This window comes from Pelodiscus sinensis, chromosome 4 (genome assembly GCF_052426305.1).
Source record: "Pelodiscus sinensis isolate ZL-2025 chromosome 4, ASM5242630v1, whole genome shotgun sequence".
Classification (NCBI taxonomy): Eukaryota; Metazoa; Chordata; order Testudines; family Trionychidae; genus Pelodiscus; species Pelodiscus sinensis.
Genome location: NC_143055.1, coordinates 49,355,059 through 49,376,844, shown reverse-complemented (window position 1 = coordinate 49,376,844; position 21,786 = coordinate 49,355,059). Strand labels below are relative to the sequence as shown.

The 21,786-nt window shown below is 43.7% G+C and overlaps 1 protein-coding gene across 3 annotated transcripts in view; it reads left to right on the top strand.

Annotated features, from left to right (window-relative positions):
* Nucleotides 1–345: 345 nt before the first annotated feature.
* FRYL (FRY like transcription coactivator) overlaps nucleotides 346–21,786 on the top strand; it is a 394,001-nt gene continuing 372,560 nt past the window's right edge. For 2 of the 3 annotated variants that reach the window (XM_075930452.2, XM_075930453.2), the window contains exon 1: nucleotides 346–574. The gene's annotated coding sequence lies outside the window, so the exon portion shown is untranslated. Of the gene's footprint in view, nucleotides 575–1,499; nucleotides 1,658–21,786 lie in introns of all 3 variants that reach the window. The other variant, XM_075930454.2, reaches the window with a different exon arrangement.

The following is a 21,786-nucleotide window of genomic DNA, read 5'->3' as shown; positions in this document are numbered from 1 at the left end:
ATACAGTCCCTAGCACTTCAGAAGAAATTTAAAGGGCTAGGCACTCATTTTTCGTTAGAAGCTCATTTCCCAGCCTCCTTCAGTGCACAAAGACATGGGCGGACTCTGAACTGTCTGAGCGCTTCCCGTAGTCGACCGACTTTCGTCTTGGCCAATCAGTGTCACAGGAAGCTAGTCTACGTAACGAATAGGAAGAGCATAGCCGCCACATGGCGGAGTGATTGGTTGAGACGATTGGCCGCCTCAGGGAGGGATTGACCCTAGGAACCAATCAGGATGAGTAAGAGGGGAGGAATGTTACCCACTTTCACCAATTAGTGTTTGTTCCTGTTTGAGAGCTGTTTGCCAATGGGGAGGGAGAGGAGGCGGGAGGACGGAGCCGGACCGTCGAGTTATCGAGAGAGGGAAGGAGCAATCAGGATAAAGCCGGGGGAGACGCCGCTGGAGATTTAATTTACCAATCTGTTCCTATCGGACTAGTCCTTAAAGGGGCCGTAGTGCCCGGGGTGCTGTGGAGTGCGGGAGTTCTCAGCGGTGGTGGAGTAGTGGAGCGAGAAACGCTTTAATCGGTGGGGTAGGTAACTTGGCGCGGGGGTGTGTGGGGGGGACTCATTCATGAATGGGCTGGGCAGCCCGTCTGCTTCCAACGGAAATAGAACGTTAGGGGGAACCGCCGCCGCGCGACCCGTTGTAAACAAGGCAGCGCGAGCGCCGTGTCTATGGAGCGGGCCCTGGCTTGGGCTGCTTTGTTTACAGCTCGGGGTGGCTGTTGGGAGAGTTCCCCTGCAGTGCCACCGGGCTGCGCGCAGCGCCAGTTCCCGCTCCCCGAGCAGGGCAGTTTGAACACCCCCCCCCGCCTTGCGCCCTCTGAGTTCACCTGTGTCTTTAATAGGCGAGCGCCGCTTGGCGGCTGGGCTACGGGGGAGTAAGAGGGCGCCCCTCGGGACTGACACTTTCCTTTTGCCCGATGCTACTCTCTGGTGCGGGAGGGTGCGCTTCCCGGCCTCTTAACAGTCACAGCACAGCCGTGATCGTAGTTTTCGAGGAGCGGCTGCCTTCGGTTGCCCGTCTTCCCCGCCCACTCTCTCCAAGCAGGGCGCTCCCCAGGGCATCGTTGCCTGGCGCACCGGCAGGGTCTGCGCACAACTGAAGGCGACTGTGGCCTCGGGCGGCGGCGTGGGACCTCCCTGGCTGGTGTCGCTGGCATAACAAGGTCCCCGCATCCCGAGGGGCTTCTGGCCTTCTCCAAGGGGAGCTGTCGCCTGCTTGGCGCCTTGCGGGCTTTTCACACTGGAGGGCCTGTTTCCAGTAGTGGTGGGGCAAAGCGGAGCGAAATAGCTGTTGGGACCACCCCGCCCCAATTCCTACACCAGACTGGCTCCCTCTCGGCCGGTGCCTGCACCTCAGGGACATCAGGAGAAAGCCTGTGCACTGAGGGTGAAACATTGTTTCCTGGGCGCTCTCTAGGGTTTGGTAACAAAGTAAATAATCTCTGTTAGGTGCTGTGTGAGAGGCTGCTGAATCTAGCCTGGGACTGCTTTCAATGGACACTGAAACGGGGACTGAGAGAAATGGCTTGTTTTGACAGGCTTCCTGGTGGGGGAAGGAGGTGGAGAAGAAAGACACTTTCAAAGCCCAGTTCAAACTCTGGCATCAAGTAGGTCCTAAGCTAAGGAAACATGTGGCCACATGTTTCATCTCCCACCCCTTCCCCACTTCTTACACTTTATTTTGATTGTAAGGTATTTATATCCAAACACAGTTTGCGGCTTTTACAACTGCAGTTTATTTGTAGTAGTTGTGGTGGCTTAATGGTGATACCTAGATCTTAGCATGGCAATAAATATACATTACAATTTCTGATAAAACTAGCAGAGGCATCTGGATTTAAAAACAAAACAGAACCAAAAACAATCCAGCACCTTTTCAGCAAACTTAACTATAGTAGCAGGTCCCATTTAATAAAAGCTATTCAATTGTATAGACAAAATTCTAAGCTTTATTACTATGCATGATTTTTTTTAAAAATTAACCTATCTGAAAGAGTAGCAGATACTATCTAAATTGCATGGGTACAGCTGCATTAGGGATGTAATAGTGTAGTTGATTAACCGATAAGCAAAAGCTTTTCAGTTAATGTTATAGATTACACACGACTCCCTCCTTTCCCCCTTGTCAGTAATTTTTTTTTAGCAGGCTGGCCAACAGCTCAGTTCTGGCTTGTGATGGGTTGGGGACCTACCAGCACTGTGGCTCTGCATTTAAAGTGTATTAGGAGCCAGGCGGGTAGACAGCCCAGCTTAGTTCTGGCTCCTGCTGGGTTGAACAGCTCAGCCCAGTCTGCTGCCACCCCACTCTGCTGCCTCTTTATTAGAGGCAGTAGTACAGGGTGACAGGTGGCAAGTCTGCAATGGGAGCTGGTTTTTAAACTGGCCCTCCTTGCGGCCCAGCTCTCGCCTGGCACACCACGCTGCTGCCTCTGATACAGAGGCAGTTGTGCAGAGTGGAAGGGGGCTCCTTGGTAGTGGAGCCAGAGTGTACTGGCTGCCGGCCCTGCCTCTGGGGATTATAGAATAGTTGACTAACTGATAAGAATTCATGAGGTTACTCGACTATTGAGTTAACTGATATTTAACATTCCTAAGCTGCACCTGTGAGACATCTATTTATTTTGGAGTTTGATCTGTTATAGTGCTATTTTAGGCAAATGTAACAAATTCTTAAAAGTACAGAATTTAGACAAAATAAATCATAATCAGTCACCCAGAAAATGCACATTTCCTTCTCTTAATTATTAAAAAATGATACTGCCAGAGCCAGCAATGTCTCTTCAGATAAAATGCCCTCAGACTCATTTGAGAGCAGGGCACCATTGTGGAGACCTAACAAAACAAATGAAGTAAGCCTTTGACAATAGATCATCAAACTGGATTTTGGTAGATTGTTGAGAATAACAGGTTGCAGACGCAACAGCTATACATAGATTTCAGTTGTAGAGACTGAAAAAAAAATCACTCTTGAGTCTGAGCCTATTTAGGATCAGACAACTAGAAAAGATGTACACCATAGCAAATTATCATTTTGTACCGTGAGTCTAATCTGTGGTAACTTAAAAAAGACACAATCATCTTGCATATACCATGCTTCTCCAAAACTCTACTGTTGTTTTATAAATTTTTTCATAACATTTTCATGGATTTAGATATCTAAATAGTAAAAAAGTAGTCAGTTGATACAAATATTTACTTTAGGTGTCCTGTACATCAGCAGTTTTCAACCACCGGTCCACGGACCAGTGGCAAGTCATGAACCCTTGCCTGCTGGGCCACAGTGCTCTGACTGGCCACTTCCCCAGCTCCCCACCCACTGCAGAGCTCCATTTTCTATGAGGTGTGCACCTGTGCACACACTGAAAATTCTCCTCCCATTGTGAGTGGCACTGTGGACTGCCCCATGTGCTGTGTCTGGAGCTGGGCTGTGGTGAGGTTGCCCCTACTGGGGCAGCCTCATCATGGCCTTGATTTCAGCTCTGGTAGCAGCTATATGGCCTAGCCAGCGGGCTGCATGGCGGGCGGCTGCCCCGAGTTCTTTTCATTGAGTGTGGCATGTTTAGGACCAGGGAGCAGAGCTTTTGCAGCCATGCCTTTAAAGATACCAAGGAGAATCAGGTTAGAGGCCCCGGGGAGCTGCGCTGGATGACTGCAACTTCCACACCTCTAGCAGAGCGCAGCTTCCCCTACAGCCGCGTTTCTCAAACAGGGTTGTGAGCAACTTAGAGGGGGATCACGGTATCACAAAGTTTGAGAACCCCTGCCCTACAGGGTCTTCCCTGCTGGCTCCAGCCTGCACCACATGTCTGGCTGCTTTCCCAGTGTTCCGGGACACTGCAGCCAGCAGCACTGGTTTGAGTTGTGTGGGGGGAGCCAGGGCTCCCTTACTCAAGCCAGTGGGTATCAGGGGGGCTAGTACCACCGGCTGTTGGGTGGGTGCCATGAGCCTGTGACGCATGTGGGCTGAGTGACCCTGCTCCTGTAGGTCCTGACTGTTAACGGTCTGGGGAGGAACTCTCAAGCCACCAGAAATGTGTGCCTGCCCTTGTGGCTTGTGCCACAGACACTGTAGATCCTCTGCATGTGTCATGGCTGGGCTGTCGCCAGGCCCAGCAGGTCCAGGGCGCAGTCTGTTCCCGGACACAGAAGAGCTTTTTGCTGAATGGCGGGAGGGCTGAGGGGAGCCTGGCATGTCAGCCTTAGAGCAGGCGCAATGCTGGCAACTGGGAGGCAGAGCACGGCTAGGTGAGGGGGGCAGGGCAGGTACTGGATATGCATTGAATATGCAAATAAAATGTTACCAGTCTGCCGAAAGTTTGTGAATGGGTTTGTCAGTCCCTGGTATCAAAAAAGTTGGGAACCACTTTTATACTCTGCTCTTTAGGTGCCAGAATGAAGAGCCACTTAGTTTTGGGAGAGAGAGAGGGGAACAGGGTAATAAATAGGGATGCTAACTGGTAATTATCCCAGTAAATATGAGACTTACCAGTCTGTTTACTGGTTAACTGGCCTTTGCCAGTTAACTCTGGCAGCAGTTAGCCTCATCAGCCCCAGGAATGGTGGGGCTAGTGGGCTGGGCTACAGGACCCCATGGTGTCAGTAGGGCCAGAAGTGGGGCCCCACAGCTGTGACTGGTTGGGCTGGGTGGCAGGACCTAGGTTAAAATGGTTAACCTGTTAAGTGGTATTGTTTACTGCTTAACTGCTTTAACATCCTTAGAGTACTGGACTCAGCAATAAACTAGCAGTTATTGTAAATTGATTAACGCAATGGTATTGTGTTGAAGTTCATTTTAAGAACTATTTCCCCAATATACTCTTGTTTCTATACTTTGTTACAGTGTTGCACTCTCACTACTAGTGTAAATTGTAACTTTAATACTTTACAATCTCTGGAAGACTACAATGCAGGTGTTGGAAAACCACACAGTGATTCTTATCTTGTCATGCTGTTACCGGAAGGAAACAAAATATTTTGAGAGCACTTACATGGCAGGTTAGTAAGCAAGTATTTTAGGACAGAAACAAATATCTCCTCCCTGACAAAGTTTGAGTTTAATTAAACCACAAGTATCATAAGTAATCAGCTTACCAGTGGATGGGTGTGCTCATCACACAAACCACTATCGTTGCTAGTACTGTTGTCTTCATTGTTGCTAGTCTAAGTTGTATTTTGGCTTTTTTTAAAGACTTCTGAGAGTCATTCTCTCACCTTCCTGACCTTCCAATTCTTGCCTAGAGACTCAGGTTAAAATTGAAATAATTCTAAGAAACTAGTTTTGTGGCTTAACTTTCTGTGTTTCAGTTTAGCTAAATTAGACTAGTGTGAGTCTCTCTGAAGTAGCAAAACATATAGGTATGTGGTGGTTTCTAATAGTGCAGGGTGATTTTAAAATTGTCTTCACCCAAACCTCAAAGCTCTTGTTACACCTCAATTAAAACGTTTATTGCAATTCCCCCGTGTTTGGTCTGAGCAACTTAATCACATCTCTGAAAACTACAATTCAGTGTGAACCTTCATGTAGGTACAATTGTGTGTGCTGTATTAAACTTACTTTTTCTGTGTATGCTCAAGGCAATTTCACATAGGTCATCACTATTAATATTTACACTTTCATAATAACTAGATAAAGTGTTCTGTGTAGATATAGTCACTTTATTTTTTAGATCTTTGCTTTGGCAGATCTTCAGGAAAAGTTCATAATAAAGTAGTGTATCCTTCACCTTAAATGGTAAAGAATACAATCACTTTATCTAACACAGGGAGTTATTAACTTGAACATTAACTGACAAGTTCCTGTAGTATATGAGGAGACAGAATAGTCTCCCCACTAGCTATTAAACCACTTATAGATAAAAACCAGCACCTTTAACCAGCACCTTATTCATTAGTCAGTTGGTAGACAGTACAGATCAAGGCTCCTAGGTAGGGCCCTACCAAATTTGCAATAATTTTTTGTCAATGTAATGGTTATAGGATTTAAAAAATAATATATTTAATGACTTCAGCTATTAAATCTGAAATGTCATGGTGTTACAGATCTTGATTAAAAAAGGAGATGGGTGGGTGCAGCGGCGGATTTAGGGCAGGGCGAGCGGGGCGGCTGCCCCGGGCCCCGCACTTCCTGAGGCCCCGCGCATGCGCTGTGTCAAAGGGGAGGCCCCATGAAATTTCGCTGCCCGGGACCCTGCGGCACTCTCATCCGCCCCTGAGTGGGTGTAGTGGTACTGCCACCTTTCTGTGCTACTGCTAGTATTTGAAGTTGACTTGAGAGCTGGAGAGAGGCAGCAACTGGCCAAGAACCCCCTTCTAAAGGCAGAGCCCCTGCCAGAAGCAATGCAGAAGCAAGTGTGTCATGGTTCAGTACTTTTATGTTGCTGCTGGGAGCGTGCTTCCTTCAGTTGGGCCAATGGCCACAGCTCTCCAGTCATCCAGCACTGAAGGCAGTGCAATACTGCACGCTGCCACCCCAAAATAACCTTGTGGCCTCCCTGCATATCTCTTTTTGATCAGGATCCCCACTTTGAGAAACACTGGTGTCCCCCATAAAATCATTATAGTAGAAGGTAAAGCACACAGAAAACCAGATTTCATGGTTTGCGACATGTTTTTCATTACTGTGAATTTGGTAGGGCCCTACTCCTGGGTTCTCTGAAGGGGAGGAACTTGGCAGAGGTATTAGTATTAGAGATGTTAAATTTCGATTAATTAGCTAATTGAGTAGTCGATGGAATTTCCATTGAGTAGTTGCTACCATGTGGGATAGCTTGCTATCCCCGCTGTACTTCTGCCTTTTAAATGTAGTAAGAGGTGCAGTGGGGAATGCAGGGCAAGAGGGGACTGAAGCAATCCCCACTCACACAGGGTCTTGAGTGCTGTGCCTCTGCCTTTTAAAGGTAGTAAGAGCTCCATGGGGTTACAGTGTGATACAGAGGCAGGAAGTGCGGGGGAGTGACTAGTCGAGTAGTGACTTGATTACCCAATAAGCCTTGGGTGTATTTGACTAGTCACTTACATCCCTAATTAGCATCTAATATTATTTTTAAGGAGTAGCTGCATTTAAAGCACATTGCAGTAAACCAGTATTCAGGTGACAGAAGCATGGATATTAATACTGAGGCCTGTATTCAGAAGATCATAATCTTTCGAAGCAGCACAATAATATAGTTGCATGGAGTGCACAGAGCATTGCTGAGTGTTCAGAGGCAGCTGATGTTGAACATGATGCTCCCTGCCCCACTCAGTCTCTAACATTGTATGGTGAAGAAATACATGATAGTCAGAATCTTTCCTGGGGTGCTCTTGCTTGGATTCCCACCCCCCCTTTTTTTTATAAGTAGTATCATAGCCAAATCTGTGTTGAGTCTGAGACAGCTAGCACTTGGGTCTTCCCCTTGCTCCCATCATCTGGATTGAAATACATGGAAACATATATGGGTATCTTTCCTATACTACAATCTGTAATTCCCCTCATGATTTAAAATCACATTCAACAGGAAGAGTGACCGAATAGAAACCAGCAGAGCCTTGTATAAAAGAACCAATGGAAGCTGAATATTTCTCACTGGAATACCTTAAAAATATCCACTAACGCCATTGTGTCCACTCCACTGTGGTCTGTAGTCATACCTACAATAACTTTAAAAAACCCTTTCATATGTATGTCAGTATTTTTTTGTGACAAACTTGTTTTTTTAAAATCAAAGATTAAATGTCTAAAGATTTAATCTTTTAAAACTGCATGACTAACAGTTGGCTTTCTATGTCCCTACTTTGGTGCTTAAATAAGGGCCTGACTTTAAAAGTGTAAAATGTCCAGTAACATATTGACTTCAGTGGGAGCTGTTAGTTGCTCTTAAAATTGCTTTTCAAAAGCTATGAGCAAGTTTGTGAAAATCTTAGCAGTGATGTATAAGAAAGCACAGTGCTTTATAAAACATATTTACAACATTGTTACAGCAAAAATAAAACAGAGGAAGACATGCTTTTTGTAAGAATGACAGCAAACCAAATCTGCGCATGAACTTTTTTCTCTTTTTAAAATAGACTAATCAACCACTCCCAAATCATGATAGGAGCTGAATTCTGAAATTCATAATCTATTAATTAGATGGGAAGAACACTAACCAAATTGCAAGCTGTCCCATGCGACTGAATGTAACTGGTTTAAGTTGTTATACACAGTCATAGAAACTGCCTCTCTTTCTTTCTTGACTTTTATATATAAAAGTCTTGATACAATAAATCTTGTTAGTCATTTTTTACATGACCGGCTAGTCTTTGTATGTGCATGTATCCTGTGAACACAGACCTGACATGACTTTTTAAAAAGGAAAGGCCATCCTGTATCTCTCTGGTTTCTGAAAGTAACCTAGTAGTACTCTTCTCCCGCTCCCCCTCCCCCCATTCTGCTGTCTAGATAATATGAATGGCCTGAGAAAAGTAGCATTTAACGAGTTCCAAGATGTAATGGAATACTTTTCTTAGGTCTCTCCACATTGCATATTTTGATAGTATTTTACACCAGTCTGCTTCAGTCAAAAAAAGTGTATGTTAATCATATAAAACTCTAGTAGATATTGGCAAACATTTGGGGAATGGAGGTAGAACTCCCAATGGATGAATATTTCTTGGAAAATAATGCTGCTTCTCCATTAATTTTCAGCAATACTGAAACAATATAGTGAGTGAGCTTATGTGCTTGGCTTGAACTTGAAAATCAACTAGTCTGTTTTGACCTTCGTTGGTGGTTATTCTTTCTCTGTTCGTTTTTTTGATTGGGATTACAATTCTTCCAATTACACAGACTCTACTGTAATACCAACCTGTATATTAACGACTTTTGATTAATAGCAATGCTTTTCCAGGACCAATCCATCCCATTGACTTTAATATTAATGGAATTTGGAAATGGCAATAGCATGCCACTTATTGAAAGTGTTCCTTTTGGAAGAAAGACCCTGTTGGAAGCAGGTTTGTTGGGCTGCAGCCAGGGCAGGCAGTCTTAAGATATTTGAAAGTGGAAGGAAGCTTGGGTGAAAGTGATCATGAAATCCTAGAATTCACAATTCTAAGGAAAGGTAGAAGGGAGAACAGCAAAATAGAGACAGTGGATATCAGGAATGCGGATTTTGGTAAGCACAGAGAGCTGATAGGTAAGGTCCTATGGGAATCAAGACTGAGGGGGAAAAACAACTGAGGAGAGTTGGCAGTTTGTCAAAGGGACATTTTTAAGGGCCCAAAAGCAAGCTATTCCGCTGCATCGGAAAGATAAAAAATATGGCAAAAGACCACCTTGGCTTAATCACAAGATCTTGCATGATCTAAAAATAAAAAAGGAGTCCTATAAAAAATGGAAAGTAGGACAAATTACAAAGGATGAATAAAGGTAAACAACACAGGAATGCAAGGGCAAGATTAGGAAGGCAAAGGCACAAAATGAACTCAAACTAGCTACGAGAATAAAGGGAAACAAGAAGACTTTTTATAAATACATTAGAAGCAAGAGGAAGACCAATGAGAGGGTAGACCCACTGGTCAGTGAGGAATGAGAAACAGTAACAGGAAACTTGGAAATGACAGAGATGCTCAATGACTTCTTTGTTTTGGTCTTCACTGAGAAGTCTGAAGGAATGCCTAACATAGGGAATGCTAGTGGGAAGGGGGTAGGTTTAGAAGATAAAATAAAAAAAGAACAAGTTAAAAATCACCTAGAAAAGTTAGATGTCTGCAAGTCACCAAGGCCTGATGAAATGCATCCTAGAATACTCAAGGAGCTGATAGCTAGAGGCTCAGATACCTCCTCTATCATCTTTGGAAAATCATGGACAGGAGAGATTCCAAAAGATTGGAAAAGGGCAAATATAGTGCCCATCTATAAAAAGGAAAATAAGAACAACCCAGGAAACTACAGACCAGTTAGTTTAGCTTCTGTGCCAGGGAAGATAATGGAGCAAGTAAGTAAGGAAATCATCTGTAAACACTTGGAAGGTGGCAAGATGATGGGGAACAGCCAGCATGGATTTGTAAAGAACAAATCATGTCAAACCAATCTGATAGCTTTCTTTAATAGGATAACGAGCCTTGTGGATAAGGGAGAAGTGGTGGACGTGGTATACCTAGACTTTAGTAAGGCGTTTGATACAGTCTCACATGATATTCTTATCAATGAACTAGGCAAATACAACTTAGATGGGGCTACTACAAGGTGGGTGCATAACTGGCTGGATAACCGTACTCAGAGAGTAGTTATTAATGGTTCACCATCCTGCTAGAAAGGTATAACAAGTGGAGTTCCGCAGGGGTTTGTTTTGGGACCAGCTCTGTTCAATATCTTCATCAACATTTTAGATATTGGCATAAAAAGTACGCTTATTAGGTTTATAGATGATAGCAAGCTGAGAGGGGTTGCGACTGCTCTGGAGGATAGGGTCATAATTCAAAATAATCTGGACAAATTGGAGAAATGGTCTGAGGTAAACAGGATGAAGTTTAATAAAGACAAATGCAAAATGCTCCACTTAGGAAGGAACAATCAGTTTACACATACAGAATGGGAAGCGACTGTCTAGGGAGAAGTACGACAGAAAGGGATCTAGGGGTTATAGTGGACCACAAGTTGAATATGAGTCAGCAGTGTGATGCAGTTGCAAAGAAAGCAAACATGATTCTGGGATGCATTAATAGGTGTGTTGTGAGCAAGACATGAGAAGTCATTCTTCTGCTGCACTCTGCACTGGTTAGGCCTCAGTTGGAATATTGTGTCCAATTCTGGGCACTGCATTTCAAGAAAGATGTGGAATAATTGGAGAGGGTCCAGAGAAGAGCAACAAGAATGATTAAAGGTGTAGAGAACATGACCTATGAAGGAAGGCTGAGAGAATTGGGTTTGTTTAGTTTATAAAAGAGAAGATTAAGGGGGGACATGATAGCAGTTTTCAGGGATCTAAAAGGGTGTCATAAGGAGGAGTGAAAAAACTTGTTCATCTTGGCCTCTGAGGATAGAACAAGAAGCAATGGGCTTAAACTGCAGCAAGGAAGGTTTAGGTTGGACATTAGGAAAAAGTTTCTAACTGTCAGGGTAGTCAAACACTGGAATAAATTGCCCAGGGAGGTTGTGGAATCCCCATCTCTGGAGATATTTAAGAGTAGGTTAGATAAATGTCTATCAGGGATGGTCTAGACAGTATTTGGTCCTGCCATGAGGGCAAGGGACTGGACTTGATGACTTCTCGATGTCCCTTCCAGTCCTAGTATTTTATGATTCTATATGCATTCTCTGACTACAGTCCTGCAAATCTGCTTGCCTGCAGGGACTGCATCAGAGGTCTGGGAGGGGAGGCGGTAGCCTGGATGCTGGAGCTGTGTAGTACCTCTCCCTGTGCTCTCCAGGTTGCCCCCTGCCAGGAGGCTGCACATTGGAAAGGAAATGCTGGGTTGTGCTTAGCACTGGAGAATGCAAGGATAGGGTCAGTGTCCCTGCTCCTCTAGAAATCCCAGAGGTCCAGTCTGTAGCTCTCCCCTTTCTTCTGCTATGCTGCCCACATGCAGGATTGTAGCTATGGAAGGCACATCTAATTAGTAATTAAGATAATGATTACTTATCCTGGAGCAAGGGAAATTTGTTAGCTGTTAGGAAAAACGTTCTAATGTTGTAAGAGTAGTGTAGTTTCTGGGATAGACTTCCAAGGGAGGTTGTGGACTAGATCTTAAAAACAGGTTGGACAAACACCTGACTGGGATACTTGTGACTTGACCCGGCCCTTCCACAGCATAAGGGGCTGGCCTAAATTACTTCTGAGGTGTTTGTAGACTAAAAAGTGTCGAGATGGGAGAGGAGCTGTAGAAGACTAGATAGCAGGACAGTGATTTAGTGCACTATTTTCTAGCAATCAGATTTCATGTTTTGAAGTCGATGAAGTAAATTTTTTGTTTAAGTTCTTCAGGGGCATTTCTTTATATGCAAGCAACAGATATAACCAAATTGGTCACCTTCATGCAACCTCTTGCTATATACACACCATATATAAATGAGAAGGTTTATGTCTACTTTAAGATGTAGAGCTGTAAGGTGGTGCCATTAACATAGGGATAAACAATGATACTTATCAACTTGTTAAAACTATCACTTTGAAATATTTGCATTATGAATCTTTGTATTTCAAAACATACAGCTGAATTTCCTTGATCTTAAGAGTTTCACAACAGTCTAAAGGGTAAAACCAAAAATCTATAGGTACATTTCAAGGATACCTCTACAAATTTAATGTTATGGTGACCTTTCTAGTCCACACAGTGATCATCTTGTTTTGCATTATGATTTGAGTGCATGGGTTATCACAGTCTTCATTGTCTTGACATGTACATAGTTCTGTGCAGGGAAGATTGTTCTGTGTACAGACACAGTGCAGTAATTCTACTAGTATATGAACAAATGAGGTCTTATAAAAACTCAGATGCCACTGGATTTTTAAAGTATACAGGAAGTAGTTCATCATCTTCCCTTTTCCATCCATGTTGTAATGTTGATCCAATATCTGGTATTAACCAATATGTAAAAACTTTTAAATATTTTCATGACAAGATGCTTTAAAAGTGTCCCCATATGGTGGGTGTTTGGCAGTCAATTGTCCTGTTTGATGATTAGATGATGGTGCATGCAATTCAGATCTTTGTGGGCCTCCTTTTCTTTCTTGGTCTGGTCATACTGCAGTGCTGTCAACTTCCTTGCTGCAGAAGTTGTGGTCTGTCGTCATTCTCTTCCAATTTGAAAAGAGATTCAAGTCATGGCTCCCTTTGCCTTGATGACATTAAACAAAAATCGCTCTCCTGTTCCCCTCCCCAGTATCAAATAGAGATGATATAGAGTCACATCTTGTTAATGTGTATATGGCAGCAAGTATTTTGCAGGAATGAGTAAATCACAGTTTGCATGCGCAAATATGGAGTGATATGTCAGTTGTGCTGGTAACTGCCTATTTCAATGTGCATGTTTTCAGTGTGCCCCATTTTTGGAAAGGAAGGAATAGCAAGTTTCAAAACATCTGTGTTAGGTGATTTAACTACTATGGTTCATTTGACACCAAGATACCCCAAAGTCATATTGGGACACACAACATGCACAAGCATCCCTGTGTCTGCTTCCTCTGAGTTCAGGGCAAGTCTACTGATGATGGACTTTGCTACTTCACTATTGAAAAGGCCTCTAGAAAGAAAGTGTGTTTGTGTGTGTTTGTTGTGCTCCTACATTACATTTTGAACCGTATGTACATTCACATAGTAATTTTAGTAGTAAGTGCTTGTTGGATGCAATGTTTAGAAATCTTTTCCCCATAGAGTAACAGGACATCTTCTAGTCACCGGGAATTTCTTGCATCCAACATTAAATCTCGTCTGGCAGAGCTTTCCAGAGTTTTCAGGTACTATTGTCATATGTTAAAAACTTGGACTACAGAGTTAGCTTTATCCTTTAGGATGTCCCTCAAGTATTCTGCAGTCAACTTTAGATGCATGGAATTTGTTTCCAGCCATCATTTGCATTGTATCTCCTGTACACTGTAGTTGTATGCTCCTGGATTCTTTCAGCGTGGACTTCCAGCTAATGCCTAATTTATCTTTGTCCATTTTACACATTGTTACACCAGCCTTAAAGAGGGACATAAGCAGAGGACCTATTGGGTGAATAACAGCAGTTGCCATTGAAACATTATCAATGCATCTTGCTCAGGACAGGCTTTTGTGGAAAACTATCTCTGCAGTGATAGCTATTGTGATCTGTCCATCCCTTGTCAGATACAAATTTAGACATCTTGGCTATGGCAGCAAATGTTTTGATGCTAGATTCCTTGATTGAGCAGAAGAAACTAGAGGCCCCATCACAATCAAGTTAAACTCTTACAAATCTCTTCTTCACCAGCATCTATTTTCAGTGGAAACTCATGTACATCTGATGCTGCAAGCTGTCCAGTAGATGCTATCTGGTTGTGTGCCTAAGTCAGATGGGTTTGTCAGAGGTTGATCACTGCCCGTTGGGCCCAACAGTCTAGCCAGGTTTCATCCATCTTACAGTCCATTAATCCAATCCATATTCCCTTAATTTGCTGGCAAGAATATTGTGGGAGACCGTATCAAAAGCTTTGCTAAAGTCAAGGTATATCACATCCACTGACTTTGCCATATCAACAGAGCCATCATAGAAGCTAATCAGATTGGTCAGGCACAACATGCCCTTCGTGAATCCATGCAGATTATTCCTGATCACTTTCCCCTCTTCCAAGTGTTTCAAAATGTATTCCTTGAGGATCCCCTCCATGATTTTTTCCAGGGACTGAGGTAAGGCCGACTGGTCTGTAGTTCCCTGGATTGCCCTTTTTCTCCTTTTTAAAGATGGGCATCACATTTGCCTTTTTCCAGTCATCTTGAATCTCTCCTGATCTCCACGAGTTTTCAAAGACTCTGCAGTGACACTTGCCAACTCCCTCAGTACCCTCGGATGCATTAAATCTGGGCCCATGGATGTGTGTAGATTTAGCTTTTCTAAATAGTTCCTAACTTGTTCTTTTTTCCCCAAGGGCTTCCTTCCCCGACTGCGTTACCTAGTGCATTTGTCTGGGAGCTGACCTTGTCCATGAAGACAGAAGCAAAGAAAGCATTGAGTACTTCAGCTTTTCCCACATCGTCTGTCACTAGGTCGCCTCCCTCATCCAATAAGGGCCCTACACCCTCTCTGATCACCCTCTTATTGCTAACATGTCTGAAGAAACCTTTCTTGTTATCCTTCACATCTCTTGCTAGCTGCAATTCCAATTGTGCCTTGGCCTTCCTGCTAACTCCCCTGCATTCTCAAGCAATATATTTATACTCCTCCCTAGTCATCCGTCCAATTTTCCACTTCTTGTAAGCTTCCTTTTTGTGTTTAAGCTCACCAAGGATGTCTCTGGTAGGCCAATCTGGTCATCTACCATATTTGCTTTTCCTGCTATGCATGGGGATGGTTTCTTCCTGTGCCTTCAATAAGTCTTCTTTAAAATACTGCCAGCTCTCCTGGACTCCTTTCCCCTTCATGTAAGCATCCCAGGGAATCCTGCCCATCAGTTCTCTGAGGGAGTAAAAGTCTGCTCTTCTGAAGCCCGCAGTATGTATTTTACTACTCTCCTTTCTTCCTTGGGTCAGGGTCCTGAAATCTACCACCTCATGATCACTGCTTCCCAGGTTGTCACCCACCTCTACTTCCCCTACTAGTTCCTCCCTGTTTGTGAGCAGCAGGTCAAGCTGCCAATGGCCCCTGGTCTGTTCCTTCAGCACTTGTACCAAGAAGTTATCCCCAACATTCTCCCCAAAACGTCCTGGATTGTCTGTGTACTACTGTATTGGTCTCCCAACAGATGTCAGGGTGATTAAAATCACCCACGAGAACCAGGGCCTGTGATCTGGAAGCTTCTCTTAGTAGTCCAAGAAAGCCTCGTCTACCTCATCCACCTGATCTGGTGGTCTATAGCATATTCCAACCACAACATCACCCCTGTTGCTTTCACCTCTAAACTTAACCCATAGACTGTCAACTGTCTTTTCTCCCTCTAAATACTGGAGCTCCGAGCAATCATACTGCTCTCTTACACACAATGCAACTCCGCCTCCTTTTCTTCCTGAACAGTTTATACCCTTCCATGACAGTGCGCCAGTCATGTGAGTCATCCCACCAAATCTCTGTTAAATCATAGTTTTTTGACTGGGCCAGGGCTTCTGATTCTTCCTGTTTGTTTCTCAGGCTTCTCGCATTTGTGTATAAACACCTTAGATAAAGAGTTGATCGCCCTACCTTCTCCATCCAAATCAGGGGTCCTCCTTTGTTGCTCGGTCCTCCTTGTGATTCTTCCCGGTGTCTGACTTCCTCACTTACCTCAGGGCTTTGGTCACCGTCCCCCAGTGAACCTAGTTTAACGCTCTCCTCGCTAGGTTTACAAGCCTGCCTGCAAAGATGCTCTTTCCTCTCTTGGTTAGGTGGATCCCATCTCTTCATAACAATTCTTGTGCCCAGAACAGAGTCCCATGGTTGAAGAAACCAAAGCCCTCTCTCTGACACCACCTGCGTAACCATGCATTTACTTCCTCAATTCAACGATACCTACCCAGACCTTTTCCTTCCACTGGAAGGATGAACAAGAACACCACTTGTTCTTCAAATTCCTTGATCCTTCTTCCCAGCGCTACATAATCTGCTGTGACCCGCTCAAGGTCATTCTTGGCCATATCGTTAGCCATTCTCATACATGGAGAAGCAGGAAGGGTAGCAATCCGAACATTTAATCACTTTCGGAAGATTCTTGGTCACATCCTGAATGCGAACTCTGGACTGGCTCTGGTAAGCAGCACACTTCTCGAGATTGCAGGTCTAGACGGCAGATGAATGACTCAGTCCCTCTTGGGAGAGAGTCCCTGACCACCACCATCCGTCGTCTTCTTTTGGGGGTGGTGGGCATAGAACCTCCATCCCTAGGACTACGCAGCCCATGTCTTCTGGTAGATGTTGTTCCCTTCTGATTTCTTCCCTGAGAGGTCCCTGCTAAAGCATTCTCCACCGCAGTTCCTGTGGAGAGAGCCTGATAGCAGTTTACTTACCTTTACAGGTATGGGGGTTGTTTAAATGGTTAATGGCTACTTGGTTGACATCCCTAGCTCCTGGATACTGTTTAACTGTTACCCAGTAAGCAATTAGTGCAATGGGACCAGGGATGTAAGCAACTAGCTGATGACCTGATAAGCAAATGCTCATTGGGTAGGAACTCGACTAGTTGCTTCCCCTACTTGCTGCCTCTATCAGAGAGAAGCATAAGGCGGGGGGGAGTGTGAGCTGACTTAAAAGCTGGTTCCCCCCAGCTCCGTCTTCATGGGGGGGAAGGGTAGGCAGAGGGCAGGTGGGAAACAGCGTGAGTAGGATTGATACCGTCCCACATCCGCTAGTCCTGACTGCTGCTCCTCTCCCTTTGAAATGTATAAGAGCCATCTGCAGCTCCTATACATTTGGGATGTTAATTAACGATTAATTTACTAGTTGAGTAGTTGATAGCTAGTTGAATAGTTGATGGAAATTCTGATAGGCACTTCTGCATTCCTCCTTTGAAATGTACAAGAGACCCAATGGGTCTCTTGTACATTTCAAAGGAGGAATCTAGAACTACGCCTGCTGCATTCATGACTCTTGGCTGCATGTGGGTGTGCCATCTTTGAAATGCACAAGAGCCCCCGGTGGGGACTCTGAATCCCCCGCTGACCCCGGGCTCCATGCTGTGCTGCCACTTAGAAATGTCACGCGGAGCCCGGGATCAGATGGGGATTTCCCAGCTGACCTTGGGCTCCTAGCGGCATTTCCACGGAATCTGGGATTAACTGGGTACTCCCTAGCTGACCCTGGGTTCTGCGTGACATTTTCCCAGAACTTGGGTCAGCTGGCAACTCCTAAGCTGATCTCCGGTTCCGTGGAAATGCCACATGGAGTCCTCAGCTGAGCCTGGGCTCTATACAGTGCTGCCGCTTTGGTGTACCTGTTCCACCCCTCTTTGTTGCCTCTATCTGATAGAGACAACGAAGTGGGAGGAATCAAGTAGTTGACTATCTGATAAGCATTTGCTTATAGGATAGTCGACTAGTCCTTAACATCCTTATTGTACATTTCAAAGGAAGCAGTAAAGAGGGGAACCCATGCTAGTGGGGACTGCTTCAGTTCCCAGTGGCGCGGGTCCCCGCTGCCTCTCTCCCTTTGAAATGTATAGGAGCTGTGGTTGGCTTTTGTACGCTTCAAAGGGAGAGACGCAGTGGGATAGCAAGCACCACCCTTATCGACTACTCAGTTAGTCAATAAAATTCCATCAACTACTTGATTAGCTGATTAATGAAACGTTAGCTGATTAATGGAACGTTAACATCCCTAAATGAGACCAGTTGCTGGAAGACATGGTTGTTCTGGTGGATATAGAAGCAGATGAACATAATGCTCTCTGATTACATTGAGTCCATTTTTCTTTCCTCGGTTATTGTCATGCTGTCTGGACTGGCTCTGGTTTGTGAGTGTCTTCCTCAGGACTGTAAGGAAACAGGGAAGGAAAACCACAGACTGGAGGTATGTTCAGTAATTTTAGATTTCATCAATTAGTGACAAATGTTTCCAGGTTAGCAGCATCAGAATTCTGTCCAGCATTGGTGGCTTTTTACAGGTTTTTTTGCATGCAGTTTTTGTTGTTGTCCAAGCAGGGGGGAATGTTGTCAAAAGTTTGAAGAGTCTTGTTAATATAAACTTTAAGGGAATAATATTCTCCCATATCTTTATTAGGGATGTGGAAGGGGAATGGGTTACCCAGTAGGCATCACTCTTAACAGGTAGTGCTTACCAGATAATGGCTAATCATTACCAGGAGCAAGTGGGCCATGGGCAGAATGCTGCTCCATTTCTGTGGGACTGTTAGCTCCCAGCCCATGTGGGCTGGGAGTCAACAGCCTCACAGGGGTTGGGGGGGAAGACAAGAAGCAGAAGAGGCCTGGGGGTGGGGGCTGCTAGCTCCTTCACAGGCTGGGAAATGGAAGTTGCTATCCCTCTCCTCTACCCCCGCTGCCTCTTCCAGCCCCAACATGGAGTTGGAAGCAGCCAGGCTCTTCCTTGCGGCTCTTACAACATTTTAAAAAGCAGAGCTGCAGGGAAACCCCTTATCGAGTAGTTGATGGAAATTCCATCGACTACCCGATTAGCTTACTAACCGCTGTTTAACATCCCTAATTACCATTACTGTCATCACCATTTTTCATAAAATCATACGTAAAGGGTTTTACAAATGGAGAAGCATTACGTAAGGATTTCCTGTACCTTTTTGTGTTTGGGTAGATATAAGTTATGTAATACAAACCGTGAGTATGCAATGTAACATTACTGGTGCACGGCCTTCAAGGGTAGATTGATCTAGCCAGCAAATTTAAGTTGAACATATACAAAACTATTATATTAAATTGTGAGAGTCTGGCAATTAAGAATATGCAGTATGAAAAGTTTTCATATTAATATTTTGTAAAACGTTGATTTTCGCTGCATGCTAAACTGATTATTTCTGAAGGAAAACAAAAGCAACAAACAGAGCATGGGCAATTTTTTTTAAGTTAATTGCAACATCTTGTTTTGGTGTTTATTGGTTAAACTATAGTCCTAGCCATGTTGCATTGTTTCTGAAACAGTAAAAAATGACATTCCCTTGATTTGGATACCTACAGGTTTACAGCATAACTTGACAACTCTATATCATGTTTTATCTAGTAGGGATGTCAATGTAGAGTCAACTAAAAAAGATTAACCAATAAGCCTAAATTTATCAGTTATTCGTAGACTACACGCATTCTCCCACCCTCCCCGCCTCTGTATCAGAGGCAGAAAGGGGGGGGTGAGGAGCGGGGGCTGATGCCCATGTGGCTTTAAGCAGGGTTTCTCATGAGCACCAGATCTGCCTGCCCCTTCCCACCCCCACGCTGCTGCCTCTGAGAGAGAGGCAGCAGTGCGGTGAGGGGGAAGGAGGCAGGCTGGAACCAAAACAGATAGAGGCAGCAAGAGGGGGAAAAACAGCGGGGGTGGGGGGTACTTAAAAGCGGCAGCATTGCATGGAGCCCAGGATCAGCTGTGGACTCCAGAACCCCAGGATCAGCTGGAGATTTGTGTAACTGCAGAAAATTTTCTGCAGTTACCGGGAGCCTGCGTGTAACTGAACGTTAACCAATGAACCCTGGCTCATCAGTTAACTGTTCGTATATGGTTACACTTTCACATCCTCAATTAAACTAACAGTGAATAATTAAGTAGGACAAATAATTTTACATGTGAATTGGAAAAGGAAAACAAAATTACATGTACTGTCCTAACATTCAGGAAAAACTATTGATTGTAGTTGAATACTTTGGGATTTTGCTAAATGTATTGGTGCTTAGTATTTCCACAAACCTGACCTCTGTTACTATTAAATATAGGATTTACTACAGTTTTCACTTTCAGTATAACTAAGATTAGAACTGTGATCTATCTTGTCCCTGATGCTGATTGATTTTACTAAAAATTGTTTTTCTTAAAAAGTATAATCAGATTTCTATCTTGGGTGTTAAGCCACAATAGTGTCCCTCTTTCCTTCCACCAGTTCAGTATTGTAACCAAGCAAACTGCAGTTTACTTCACTTCTGTAGCTTCAGTAAACAGCTAATTTTTTTTCAGATCTCTAAACTGACATCAGTTGTATTAATATCAGTTGAGAAGTGTAAATTATTGTACCCAAAAGTGCATTGAATCACTTTAGGCAGAATCCTCCACTCTTCATTCTTCCTTCAAAGGAGACTTTACATCACTAGGTATTGTATGTTGCAGGCTGATTAACTTTTGTGCTGTTCTGTGCTTTGCATTTTCTTCCCTTAGCATATGCCTCTGTCATAATTAAATTATTGTTGTAGTAATCTTTTAGTGATTTTTGTGGTTGTTAGTTCTGTAGACTTGCTGTTTTGTTATATTTTCATCGTAAAATCCTACCAAAGTGTTTGTCATTTGAGATTTGTTACATAGATCTTCACATTTCTGAGAGTCTTTACTGACATATTGTTCTGTTCTGGCTGAACACTCTGAAACATGTTTATAATTTTGGTAGAACCTTTATAGGAATATAGTAAAGGCCGGTGTGGTTTTGTGGTGAGAGGTATTGGCTGTGTCAAGGGTGGGGACCGAATGATTCAGAATAGGACTTCTTTCTTTGCCCTCAACAGTGATGCATACAAATTCTGAGAATTTCAAACACTTCCTAAGGAGCCTACTACTTTCTGTTTTTAGAATGTAAAATAACTTATTTTGTGGAATTCTGTTAAAATAAACCAGTAAGTTAGCATATTACAACTTGGCCCAAAATTGTGAATGTGGACTCCAGGTAGAAAATGGCACAGCAGATTACAAAAACCCTTCATTTTAAGGAGGGCCTACTTATTTGTACTGCATCTAACACAGTGTGGTCGTGATTATGACTGAGGCCTTCAGGTTCCACTGCACTGTAGGTTGGTATTTTCCAGTCCATTTCTAATATTTGTGTGTTTTGTCTGTGTGTGTGTGTGTGCAGTGTTCATTATGTTCATTTTTTAATCACTGGAAACTATATTTTGCCTCTCCATAGCATCTCATATACAAAGTGCTCAAAGTACCTTAATTGTTGTATCTGCTCTCTGAAACTACTGGGTAAGGATGAAGTTGGTCTATTGATGTATTTGGTAGTAGATTGGCAAAATCTATCTTGTCAAAAACAATTATTGTGACTTTCTGTATAGGACTTATAGCTGGATTTTTAAAAACAAACTATTCCAGTTGACTCCAGTGGGAGCAGGACTAAGCTTTTCGTTTTGGTTGCATCTCATAGTGCTTTGATATTACATTAATACATTTCACATCTAGGGAAATGAATATGCATAGATTTCTTTGGGTTTCTACTTGTGGTGTTACTAATTGGGGTGGAGGTGGAATTGGTAACATTTCCATTTACCGTAAAATCTCGAGAATAATGCGCACTTTTTTTCCCAGGTTTTTAAGGATTAAAACCGGGGTGCGCATTAGACATAGGAGGTAATTTGTAAAGTTTTTACCTAACCATCCCCGCCAGGCTCCTGGACAAGGGAGCTGCCTCACCCGCTGGCTTCTCACCTTGTCTGTGAGCCTGGCTGACATCGCGCCTGCTTCAGGGGGCCT